Raw genomic sequence first — 12,801 nt, forward strand, 5'->3', positions numbered from 1 at the left:
GGGACCTACAATGGTCATCTAGTCCAACTGATGGATGACCATTTCCTTCAAGTGAGCTCCCAAGGAGACAGTCCTTTCCCTTCACCCCCGCCTACCAAATCCCAGCAGCAAGCCCTTCACAACACCCAGGAGGTAGGGTATTACATCAGCTGTGAGGGAGCTGTAAAAATACAGAGAAATTAGAAGGTCATTACCAGCATGATCACCGTGCCGCGACCAGAGCATCACTAACCCTTCCAGAAGCAGGGGGACTCCTCCCTCGGCACAAAGCAGCAGCTGGCCCGGGCTGTGCCGGCAAGGTTTTGCTTGCCCAGACTCGCCAAGGAGCTGGGACCGGCCCACGGCTGGGTGAGTCTGTCCAGAGCAGAGACATGCAGCAGTTCTGCTGTGCAGGTGCTTCCCCATGTCCCTGGTGCCGGCTCACGAACCGCAACCAAAAGAGGGAAACACAAAACCAAAGACACCCAGACCCAGGCCACTGACCCAGAGCTGCACCTGGGCCACCAAGCCCACTAGCGAAAGTGAGGGGTTGGCTGCATACCAGGGGTCACCGTGGAGGGTATACGTCCTCCTGCTCGCTGTGCCATCCCAGTGCGAGGAACCCTGGCAGGGACTCACACCCCCCTACAGGGGCAGAGCTTCCCGCCAGGCATTGCCCAGGAGCTGAACGCTCCCACACCAGCGGTGGCCGGCGCCCAGCCTCCCTCACGCAGAGCCCCAGAGCAGAAGCACACAGGCCCCCCACCCTGTGCTGGGGGGAAACCGAGGCACACGGTGATGCAGGATCACATGCAATCCACCACTGAAGTTGGACCTGCACCTCTGCCCCCACCAGCTCCAAAACTGGTCTTCCAGCACCCAAAATCTTCAGCATAGAGACAGGACAAGAAACCCTGTCATTCTCCTTGCCTTTCCTACAGACGTGCATGCCCAGACACAGGTGGAGGTGGCCTCTTGCCAGACCCACAGAGAGCCCTCCTGCAGGGGCGGTCTCGTAGCACCACTGCTGAGAAACTGCTCATAAAGAGCAACAAGCTGCCCCGTTCAGAGCCAGAGACACCTCTAGCCCCGAGGAGTACATCGCAGCAGCCCATCACAGCCCTCGGCAAAGACACGGACCCCCTGCCCACATCCAGGGCGCTGCCTGCCTCTGTGCCCTTTGCCTCCAGCAGGCAGGAGCCAAAATCGGTGGGCAGCAGGGTTCCACGGACACCGTGAGCCTCGTGGTGCATGCTGCTGCACGGTCCTGTCACCCAGGAAAGAGCCAGGACAGCAGGGTGCAGCCACGGAGCTCCTTGTCCCAAATTTTCAGCCGCCGCCGCCTTCCGCCCACCTTGGATCCAGAGCGAGGGTAGCGTTACTCCCCGCCCAGGCTCACCTTGCAGCTCAGGGAGCAAAAGCCGAAGCGAGACCTCGCCCTCCCGGCTACCCCCAGCCGCACGCTGTCTGCGGGATGTGCAGAAGCACCTCGCGCCTGCTTCCGTGTGGACAGCACCGTGCAGACCTGCTGTGCACTGGGGCCCCGGAGCAGAGCAGCCCACCCAGCCGGAGGGACCCCAGGGGTCTCCGAGAAGGCCTGGACCACAAGCCCTCAACTCTTAGGGGCATCCCAGCAATTAAATTCCGCAGCTCCGACCTATTGCTGTCCTCTCCCATCCCTCACTCCCAGCTGTCTGGCAGTGCCAGCCTCTCCGGGACACACCTCAGGCTGGCTGTGCCCAGCCCCCATGAGCCTTGGGACCCGCACCCTGGGATCAGATCCACACCCGACAAAACCAACAGCTGGTTTGCAAACACGCCGCCTTGCTCAAATCCTCCGCACAAAAGACAGCATGGAAACTCGGCGTTAAGCGTGACATCCCAAAGTCACTCCGGCAGCGGGCAACGGCTCAGGCAGCTGGTAGGAGCCTTTCTGTTGGCAAAGGGACTGTTACCCAACTCCTTACTAAACCAGGAAAAAAACCCAACACATAAAGAAAGCCAGAACAAGGCCAAACCCAGCCATTTTGTGCTTTGGTGGTAGGAAGCCAGACTTCCAGTCCTGCTGGGGGTTTCTGGCAGACAAGCCTCCCTGCAGCTCTGGCTCCGTGCTGAGCAACCCCTTCTATGCTATAAAGCCCACTCAGCCTTATGTGGGATCTGGAAAGGAGAATAAAAGCTTCCAGGATAAACTCACGCTTCTTCCAGGGGCTGCTCTCAGTGCTCTGCTCTGGCACAATTCAGAACCTGCAAAGAAGAAATCAGATTTGGTTAAAGAGAAAAGAAAAAAATCCCTTCCCAGAGATGATGGCAAGTGCATGGAAGGACGTTAGCCAGGCACTTCATCACAAGATGGTGCCCACGCGGCTCGAGCACTGCGTTTAGACTCCATACAAATCTGCTTGCTGGAGAATGTAAGCTCCAGATTACGTTAGATGCCGCTTTACTCTCAAAGACTGATGTGAAAACAGCACCTTCTCACGCAGTCAGTCTGCCCGCTGCGTATGCTGCGAGCCAGCTCCGCTCATTTGAGTGATAAAAGCAAATATTTACTACAGGCAGTGCTGCAGAACCAACACACCTCCAAGAAGTGAAACAGATACCCTCCTGGCTCGCACCACCACCGGGTGCTACCCAAGTTCTCCTTTCAGGGCCATCTGTGCTGCTACCCCATTGTCACCCCTCCCTCCAGCTCACCGGCACAGCCCCTGCGGTAACGCCGAGGGCAACATCTGGTCAGCAGGACTTTTACCCCGGGTAATGATGCAGGTCAGTGATGCAGGACCCACAGGAGCCAGCCCTGCTCACTCGTCCATGGAGTGACCAGCAGCTCTGGCACACCAGGAGTAAAATCAGCAGTTTTAATAGGAACAGCCCCAATCCTGCAACAGCATTTTCAGGGCCACTTTTTAGATGACAACTGCATCTAATGGGGGAGAAAAAACTGCCTGGCAGGCACTACAGTTACACGAAGGCAGAAGCACAGTCTCACAGCACAGCAAGGATACCTTCTGCTTTTCCAAGAGCTAATTTTCAAACATACCTTCAATAGGCAAGCACCATCCTCCCATAAGCACAGAAGCAAAGCAGGCAGGATGACCCAGCTATGCAAAGCACCCACCTCTCCCATGCGTTCAGGAAAAACCCTTCACTCTGCAAGCAATCATCAGCTGTGTGTAGCCTGACACAGCTTGCCCTGAGCGACACCGACCCACAGCAGCTTTCCCAAGAGCTTGCTCGCAGCATAAAAGCTGCTCCACTTTCCATTTGGACAGAGTCCCCAAGCAGCACGGCAACATGCAAGCGACTGATCTGCAGCTGGGCAGATACCGCACGGGGCTCTGGCCATTCCCTCCCGGACACAGACAGGACTCGCTGCTGTCCCCCAGGCAGAAAACCTGATGCAATAAGGCCGGGAGCTTCGGCACTACCAGGGAAACAAAACCACCTTTGAACAGGGTGAAACTGCCCCCCCAAATGATTCGCATGAGAGATACGGAAAGAGGAGGGAGTTACAGCCACCGCCGTGTGTGTGGTCCTGTCCCAGCTCTCTGTCGCTGTCACACGAGGGGGAGCGCAAGCACGATGTCATCGCGCGCTGGGCACGCTCTCCTACGCCCCTGCCCACCAGGGACAGCTTCCTTTGCAGCCACCACATAGACTGGTTTTACTCAGCCACCTCACTGCATGGGCAGCGGGGCTGGGATGCGACACTGGGCATCCCTGCACCCGGCCAGCCGGCACCGGTGCTGGCGGCCCCCGCAGCCCCAGGTCCCCCCACCCACTCGCACCTCGGGGCCGGTGCCACAGGGCCTGAGCACCTCCATGCCAGCGCCCAGCACGGGAGCTGAACGCACGCCCCAGCACAGCACAGCTCGCTGCTCTCGCAGACCTGGAAACAGCATTTTCCCAACCCACTCACGATTACGCACAGAGCCTGCGCTGCCCACGGACCAAAGGATGCCACTGGCGTGTGGAGGCTACCGTCCCGTGCCATCACCTATGTGCCCACACCCCTCGATCCCACAGCCTGTGACAGATCTCTCTCTCTCCTTCACCTGCCTCCTCTTCTCATGCAGGTGACACTGCCCAGAGGCTCATGAGCCACAGAAGAGAAGGAGCCCCATCAGAAGAGCTCTGCCTTCTCCCAGCGGCAGGACACACGGGTGCTCCAACAGGCCAAGCTGACCCGAGGAACAGACTCCAACACCAGTGGCTCCTGCTCCCACCCGCAGACAGCTGCACAGAGCCATGGGGATCTGTGGGGCTCTCTCCCCTCTGCAGCACGGCCCCCCGTGGCCTTGCTCCTATTCTGCCAAGCCCAGCGATTTTTTTGGGGGGGTCCCATGCTGCTCCTGGGTTTGTATGCTCAGCTGTCTCCCATCCCAGCTCAAGGGTAGGTGAAGAGACGCACAGTGGAGACAGGCAGGCAGACACACAGCCAGGTACAAGGACAGCCAGCTTTTGATAGACCCAGAAGAAGGGGTATCGCAGCAGCAGCCCCAGCACCCAGGGCTCACCAGGGCTGCACCATGTTCCTCCTATGAGGGAGGATGGAGGATGCAGTCACCAAAGACAGAGCAGTGGCACTCAACGCTCCCCAACCTGCCTGTGCTAACGCTGCCAAACAAAGCCCCTGCGCTCTCCATCAGACACCGACCATCCTTCCTTCCCGTCCTCTGCTGCGTGAAGCAGCATTCACCAGGGCTGGCTGCAGCTCTGAGCTATAGACATTTTGGGATCTGAGCTACTGCATCAATTAGTATCATTAATGAAGTGTTCTGAGAACACAGGCAGTGGGAGCAAGACCCTCCCCCAACCCTGCTCACTTCTGCCTGCAAACAAGCAGCTCCCCATAACACTCCTGGTAGCAAAAAATCCCTGCTAGATTGCATTGTGATCTCCTGCCACGCAGCTCTCCCGGCGCCTGCCTGGTGCATACACCATCTCAGTCACAGACAGTGCCCCAGGCTTAAAAACTTCCCACAGTGACCCACATTGTCACAACATCGTCATCACAATCATCCAGCCTGACCCTGACGGGGTGAGAGCGAGTGCTGGCTGTGGAAGCAGGCACTGGGACACCAACGGCAGCCAGACGAAGGCTACGGTCCGTGCAAGGGGCAGACCCCGGCCAGCACTGCTGGCAGGCTCAACCGCTGGCTGGGGTTAGGGGGGAGCCATACCTGAGCCCAGCTCACTCGAATCTAGGCCAGCGCATTGCCAAAATGTCAACGGGTCCAGCGAAGGGCAAGGAAGGGGACAAGGATTGATACTGTCCCTTTCACGTGTCCACCAGAGCAGGAACACAACCAGGGCAGGGCAGCGCAGCAGCTCCAGGGCAGCTTAACCAAGCCCGAAGCACAACCGGAGAGAAGCCCCGCTGTGTGCAGCTCCACCCTGCCCTGGGAGCGCATCAGCTCCGGCGAGCCGAAAAGGAACAGCCCAGCCAGCGCTCAGCAGGAGACGACCATGGACCACAACACCACGGGCCTTCCAGGTTGCCCTGCGGACAGTCGCAGGGCTGCTGCAGCCAGCAGCACCGCGCCGGGGTGGGACTGAGCACCAAAGCTCTTGCAGCAGCACAGCAGTGGCCAGGTGGGCGTACAGCGACAGTGGGAGTTGCCACCAAAACAGAGCATGGACAGCTGTGTTTTCTCTCCATCCTGCAGTACTTCCAACGGTCACCCGAAAGTCAGCCTCATTTCTTACTGATGTATCACACACAAGACAAAGGCGACCCACAGGGATTTACTCACGCCATACTACTAGAAAGTACTTTTTTGCTCCCTGAAGAAGAGCCCCAGTGCATGTGGAGAGGTAACAGCCCCCGCCTCGTGCAGGCATGCACACACCAGAGCCAGATCAGACCTTAAAGGAAGTTTCTCTTGTTCTGGCCAGTTCAGTCTGCAGCACCTTCATCTATCAGGACTTGCAGTAAATCTCCTAAAAGGCAACACTGCTGAGAATTCAGGCTGGAAGTTTCCCACCCCAAAGTTCACCATCAATGTTGGGTTTCTATCCTTGTGAAAAATTGCACCTTCCCACAGCAAGCAGCAGACCCAGCTGTCTGACCCTCTTAGGCCTTAACACGGCACCGCTTTCCCACTTTGAGATCTTCGCCACGTCCCTCTCCTCACCGGCAAAGCAGAGACCCAAGGCTTTGTCAGGTGCCGCGCCATCCCACGCTCAGCAGGAGCTCCTGCCAGCAGAAACACTGCCAGATCAATACGGCACCTAATTAAAACATTTAATTGCTTCTCTCACACACAGGGGTACTGCTTCCCCAATAGGATCGTCAAGGAGAAAAACCTGCAGGACCCCTCCCAGCACCGCAGCCCTTCGTGCATGGCCACCCGGGTGATGGTCCCGTGTGGATGGGCAGGAGGAGGATGTAAAGGGCTGGCCCATCCCACCTTCTGCCCCGCAGCCTGCCAGGGTACGCACCTGCCTGCCTCTGGCCGGGCCAGGATGGCTTTCTGCTGGCACTCACCCCAGCAAGTACCATTAGCTGATGACAAAGGGGAATATGTCATTTAAAACGCACAATCAGATTTCCCGGCCCTTCTGCCCATAACAAAATGTCTCGTGAAATGGCTCATTCTGTTCTCCCATAGAAACGTGTTTCCCTTCGAAAGCCTAATACGAGGGGGGGGGGGGGGGGGGGGGGGGGGGGGAAGGCAAAGCTAAAAATATCTTCTGAAAGATACCACAGCAACAGATTCACAGGAAAATGAGGTGAGAAGGGGGCTGTGAATGTGTTAAGATCCTGTTTAATCTCTCCCCAGCCACCTAAAAAACCCACCCGAAGGCAGAAACGATACCTCAACATTTCCTTTGTGCGAGAGATGACTCCACCCTGTGTTTTCCTCTCCATCTGATACTCGGGGAAGGATACCAGCACACATCCCCGCTCTGCTGCCAGGCAGCGAGCGGGGCCGGCAGTGGGTTAGTAGGAGCAGAGGGAGGAAGGAGCCGGTGGGTGGAACCTGGCAGCAGGGCTGGGCTGTGAATCCTCATTCAGCATCGCCTCAAACGCAGGATGCGTTTTACACTAGGGCAGTACCTGGTCCTGGTTTCCACGACGTCGCCAATACTTGCACTGGAGCATCAGTTTTTGGCATCGAGATGGGGTTGGGGACAGCAAAGCCCAGTGAGATGGCCACAGGGTCTGGTTATGGCTGGTGGGCAGAGGGTTGGTTTCCAAAAGGGGGATGGAGCAGAGACTGAACTGCTACCACAGTTCATCTCCACAAAGAGGCTAAGTGCCTGAGTAAAACTGCTGACCTGCTGGCAACCGCAGATCTGCAGCTTCAGCCTCATTTGTCTCGTGTTTTGAGCACAATAGGGTCAGCCCAGTCTCCTCTCTGCACTGTGATCACACCGGACCCGCGATGCTGCTTACCCAGACCCGGCTGTTCCCGGACACAGCAGCTCCTGCGTGGGGCAGACCCAGCCTGGGGCACTGCTAAGCTCCCAGGGGAGCTAGTACTGTCTGCCGGAGGGCAAAAGACAGACCATCAGCAGAAGATGCAAAGAAATTCCTCTTCCAGAGCATTATCATGCAGATTTGAAGGCACTGTCTGCTACTCCCACCCTCTCAGACAGCAAACCTGGGAGTGGGCATGGGCATGCACACACTATAGGCAGGGCACTAATTCTCAGCTTCAGAGCACCCTCAGCTGTGTACGGACAAGCAGACCTGAAGTATTTGTACCAAATCACCCACCTAGGCCTCTGCAATGACTGTCCCTTTCCACAGAGTCCCACAGCTCCCTGTCTAGCCCAAGGAGAGCAAACCTTGGCTTCTGTCCCGGTTGTACAAAAGCTCAGCCCAACAGCTCTTGGTACAAGTGCTTCCATGCACCCCCAAACAGTACACCTCCTTGGAGCACGGCAGGGTGGAGGCAGCGACTATCATCCAAGACAAGGGACATCCACGTGGCCTGGGCCCAACATCCCGGCTCTGCACCAGAGGCACGCTGTGCAGAGGGGAGAGCTGCTGCAGAAAGCAGCCACTGCTTCCACGGGGGAATAGGTGCTTGCCCAGATCTCCTCTTCTTCCCTTTAAGGCACACTTAGGTCCTGGACAAGCCACAAGCTTCCACTCAAGGGCTGGGAGGAAATATGGGTTTGCAGCCACAAGGCAATACTGCAACATGTCCCCATCAAAGATGGTCTCCTCTCACCATGCTTCCCATCTCCTGGAATGCAGAAGGGTGATGTGCATGAGAAAGACCGGTCCACTCGGCAAGCTGCCTCGCTGGCAGCAGTGATGCTCAACTTTATAGACCCAGATGGCACAGGGCAGGAGCTGGAAAGGAGCTCCCGAAGGAGACCGTCTTCCAGCTCTCACAAATACATACAACCTCTTCCAGGCTTAAGCAACAGCAGGAGCCAACGGTGGGTGTGAGTCCAGGCTCAAACCCCAACACCGCCATGCAGAAACAGACAGCCAGGGCCAGCCCCACCACTCAGCACCACAGAACCTCAAAGGTCTCCCCGGCACAATCACCCCAGCTGTGACAAATCCAAACCTGCTGACTCAGAGCCACCCGACTGCTCTAATGAGAACAATAAGCCACGCAGCCATCACTGTCACAGCCTCAGTGCAAGCACATTTTTAGATGCCGTATCATGTATTTCTAGCTGCACAAGTCTTCCCGCACAGGAGCTTCCAGCAACTGGGCACTCAGGAACCTGCGCCGTTTTGCATTTCTGCTTTTGCATCTCTGCTTAAAACAGAGCTTCAGACTCGGCTCAGACCTCCAAGTGACAGGCACCGCATGAAAGTCTACTATATAGCTAAACACAGGCCTTACAGACGCCCACGCTGATCTGCCGCAAAGCTTAAGCCCGTACTTAGCCCATCTCCTCGCACACACTTGCTTCCCCATCGGTATCCCAGCTGTCACTCAGGCACCGTAGCACTGTGCCCAACGCAGCAGGGAAATCTTCCCCAGTCCGTAGCCAAATAAAATTAAGGCAAAGGACACTCAAGTGATGTCTGCGAAACTGGGCAGGAAACTCGGAGCAAGCCTGGGAACAGCCAAGCCCACCCCCTGCCCTTTAACCGACCGGTCGTTCTCTGCGACTTCCTCATTTAGAAATCCTGATTTAACTATGGGAAAGATTTCTTCTTTTAGGGACAAAATTAATCAGGCACCTGACTGGTTCGTCCGTCTGTCTCTGAAAACCTCCTCCCGTAACACAGAAGTCATCAGCAGTGCTAGAGCAAGGAGGAACGCAGGCCACACAGAGCGACACGGAGTTACACCCGGGACAAGGGCTCGGTGCTGCCAGCAGAAAGTGTGAAAGGTTATTCTGTAAATCAGTGAGAAACCCAGCTCCTCACCAGGACCAAGGTCATCACCTAGAGCTTAACAGGGAAGACAACTGCCTGGGGGAAGAAAATTTAGTATTTTTTAAGATTTTCCCCATTCTACACTGCTGTGACTTCTTCAGCTGACCCAGTCACCCCTCCTGGTTGCCCATAAACCACATGCCAGAAGATGCTTACCCTGGAAGGTTGTGGTGGTGGTGGCAACCACAGCAGCAGCCCAGGAAAGGGGGACCAGCAAGCTCTGTGCCTGCACTGGACAGGAAAGGTACCAAAACCTTCACCCTCCACGTGCCAGGGACACGTCTTCTACACTCACATGCTTTTTGACCAGAAATATGACACTGGACTTCAAAAGCCTTTTTTTAGAAGCTTCCTCCAAAACAAAACATCTCCCCTGATTGTTCTGGAAAACACCAATTTCTCAAAAATTAGTAAAAAAAAAAATTCTGGACAGTTCTAGCTACAACATCGACAAGCAACCAAAACAGCGGGGGAAGGACGCATCACCTGCAGCCAAAGCCAGTCTACCGTCAGCACAAACACACGGGCTCTGCAGCTAACCCAGAGCTGCATCACACCCTCCGAGACACCCTGTACCCCTGCAGCCCAACCCTGAGCTCTGCTGTTTATGGTGATGTCGGGTTTAACGACTGCATCACTACCTGAGTTATGGCTAAAGCCATCACCACAGCACAAGGATGGCACAAAGAGGAGAGGAGATGTGAAAACCCCGCTCCCAGGGGGGGATGCAGGTGGGGAGGCAGCTCGCACCCCCCAAGGGGTGGGTACATCATGGTACTTTGACACCAAACAAGGAAGTTACCCCTGCGTAAGGAGGGAACGCTCCAGGAGAAAGAGGGTGGCTGTGGACCTGCCATACACTACAACAGCCAGGGGCTGCCACAGCTTCCAGAACATGCCCTGCATCCCTGCACAGCGCAGAGATCGGGGTCCTCATCGAGAGCACGGCTCTGAGCACCCTGGGGGAAGGCCTCCACAGACAGGCTCCCATGCCTACCAAACCAGACTCTAAAAAAAATAATTAAAGAGTAATTCCCTTCTTGCAAGGATCATCGCCCAAACTCAGCGTTCCCTCAGCTCCAAACTTGCTCGATGGCAACAAGGGCACGCAACCAAAGGCCACCAGAAGAGCTCTGCAGCCTGTGCAGCCATGGTCAAAGGGATCCGACGCATGCAGGGTCCTCCAGTGGGCTGCAAAGGATGCAGAGGGCTGCAAGGCAGCCCCAAGGAGCGGACCTTGGGAACAACATGCTCCCCACACCTCGAGTTGTTCGGAAGGAAAAATCACTTTGTTACCAGTCTAGCATGAGAAAGCTGGCGGGAGAGTGACAGCTGAGTACAGGAAGGAGCCTGATGCATGGGCTGGTCTCTGTAGGGATGCTGGAGAAGCCACACCTCATCCACAGCAGCGGAGAGGGGGCTGATCAGGAGTCACCTCACACCATCTACAGCTGAATCAAACACAGCTTTTCCATCGCCTGCTCCCGCAACACATTGTGAATACTCAACCACGCATACCCAGACCATTGTTTGTCCACAGAAGGGTCCCCACCATAACATGCTGAAGGCTGGGCACGCCGGAGGGAAACAATACCACCGCGGCAACGGCAAGAGAAATCGTATTTTATACAGAAACACGGATAGAAAAAGGGCCACGCAGGTCCTCTAGTACAATCTCCCGGGTAACCAGCCTATGGAGAAAATGCTGAGCTCAAGGATACCTCCAGAGCCCACCTCCTGCCATATGACGATACTCCAAAAATAACCACAGAAATATGCGAGGACCCATTCCAAGTTGTTCCTGGCTCTCTCCGCATTCTCCCGCTAATGTAAATCGTCTCCCTGAAATCACAGCCCGGCAGTTACGCGCTATTACGGCAACCCGCAGCTCGGGGCTACGGATCCCTAGGGCGGGCACATCCCGCCGCAAGGATCCCACGGAGCTGCCGTTTCCCCGCACTCCGCTTCGCTCCTCCGCGAGTGGGGAGCGCGGTTCCCCGACACACCCCCCACCCCACCCCCCGTGCCCGGCTGCACCCCCGTGGGGAGCCGCGCCCCGACCTCAGCATCCCGGCGGGCAAGGAGGCAGGACACGATGCGGGATGCGCTGCCCGCCCTCCCCTCCCTCCCGAGAAGGGCAGGCCCGCCTTGGAGAACCTTCCCCAGCAGCGGGGCTGCGCCTGCCTGCAGCCCTGCCTGCAGCCCTGCCTGCCTCTCCCTTGCAGGCAGCGCACCTGGGGCCGCCGCCGCTGCCCGCCATCCCCCGGCCGCTCACCTCACCTCGGCTCGGCTCGGCTCGGCTCGGCTCGGCTCAGCCCGCTCCGCCACCGCCACCGCCACCGCCGCCGCCTCCCGGGCGCGGCCCCACGCCGCAGCGCCCGCTGCCCGTCCTGCCCGCCCTGCCTGCCGCCTGCCGCCTGCCCGCCGAGCGGCGGGAGCGCGGGGCGGGGCGCGGCGCTGCGGAGGGGGGGGGGGGGGGGGGGGGGGGGGGGGGGAGCGGCCGCTGCCCCGCCCCGCGTTGCGCGGGAGCCGCCCGCGGGCCGCGCCGGGGCCGCGCCGGGGCCGCGCCGGGGCCGCCGGCCCTGCAGAGCCGCCTCCCGGCCGCTCCCCGGCGAGAGCGGCAGCCCGGCCCCGGGGCGTCCTGCCCCCCGCGAGGGAGCTCTGCTCCGCCACACGGTGGCGGCGGGTGGTGCAGCGCCCGGGGGGCGGCTGAGCCTTCTTGCACCGCCCGGGGCCGCCCGCCCGCCCGCTGCCCTGTAGCCCTGCGGGTGGTGTTTGTGCGGGGAGATCGCCGCATCACCCGGGGGCCTGGCTCGTGTGGTCTGGGGGGTGTGAGGGCAACACACACCCCAGAGATGAGATGAAAAGGGGGGGCAGTTGCTCCACCACACACGCATGCACCCACAGCGGGGATGCCCTGGATGCAGGGATGCCCTGGGTGCAGGGATGTCCTGCGTGCAGGGATGCGCTGGCTGCCCAGCGTGGCTGCAATCGCCACCATGGCCATAGGTGAACTCTTCGGGGAAGTCAGATTCGTGCTTATCAACAGGAGGAATGAGACTAGAGGTGCGCTGCACGCTCCGGCCTCTTTGCCTCGCAGATGCCGAGGAGCGAAGGACAGAGGGGATGTCGCACGCACAGGTCTGGTTTCCTCATTCCCAGAGCTCATGGCTGGTCCTGACTTGGTTCCCAACACCCACCAGCACTTGCTGCATCTTGTAGGGTTCCCAGCAACACGTTGTGCCCCTGGACTTCCCCACGAGGCCTTCGCTTGCTCCGTTACCTGGTGGCACATCTGCCACCAGTGACTGTTGCTCCTCTGAAGTTCGAAGGGTGCAGCACTGCGCGGGACTCCAGCAAAGGCAGATCTCCAGCAGCGAGGGGGGGGCTTGGGGACCCTTCCCAGCAGGGAAGGTCTGACCTGGCTGCCTCTGCTTGTCCTCTGCAAGCCAGGGCTG

This window comes from Leptosomus discolor, chromosome 17 (assembly GCF_034619465.1).
Source record: "Leptosomus discolor isolate bLepDis1 chromosome 17, bLepDis1.hap2, whole genome shotgun sequence".
Classification (NCBI taxonomy): domain Eukaryota; kingdom Metazoa; phylum Chordata; class Aves; order Leptosomiformes; family Leptosomidae; genus Leptosomus; species Leptosomus discolor.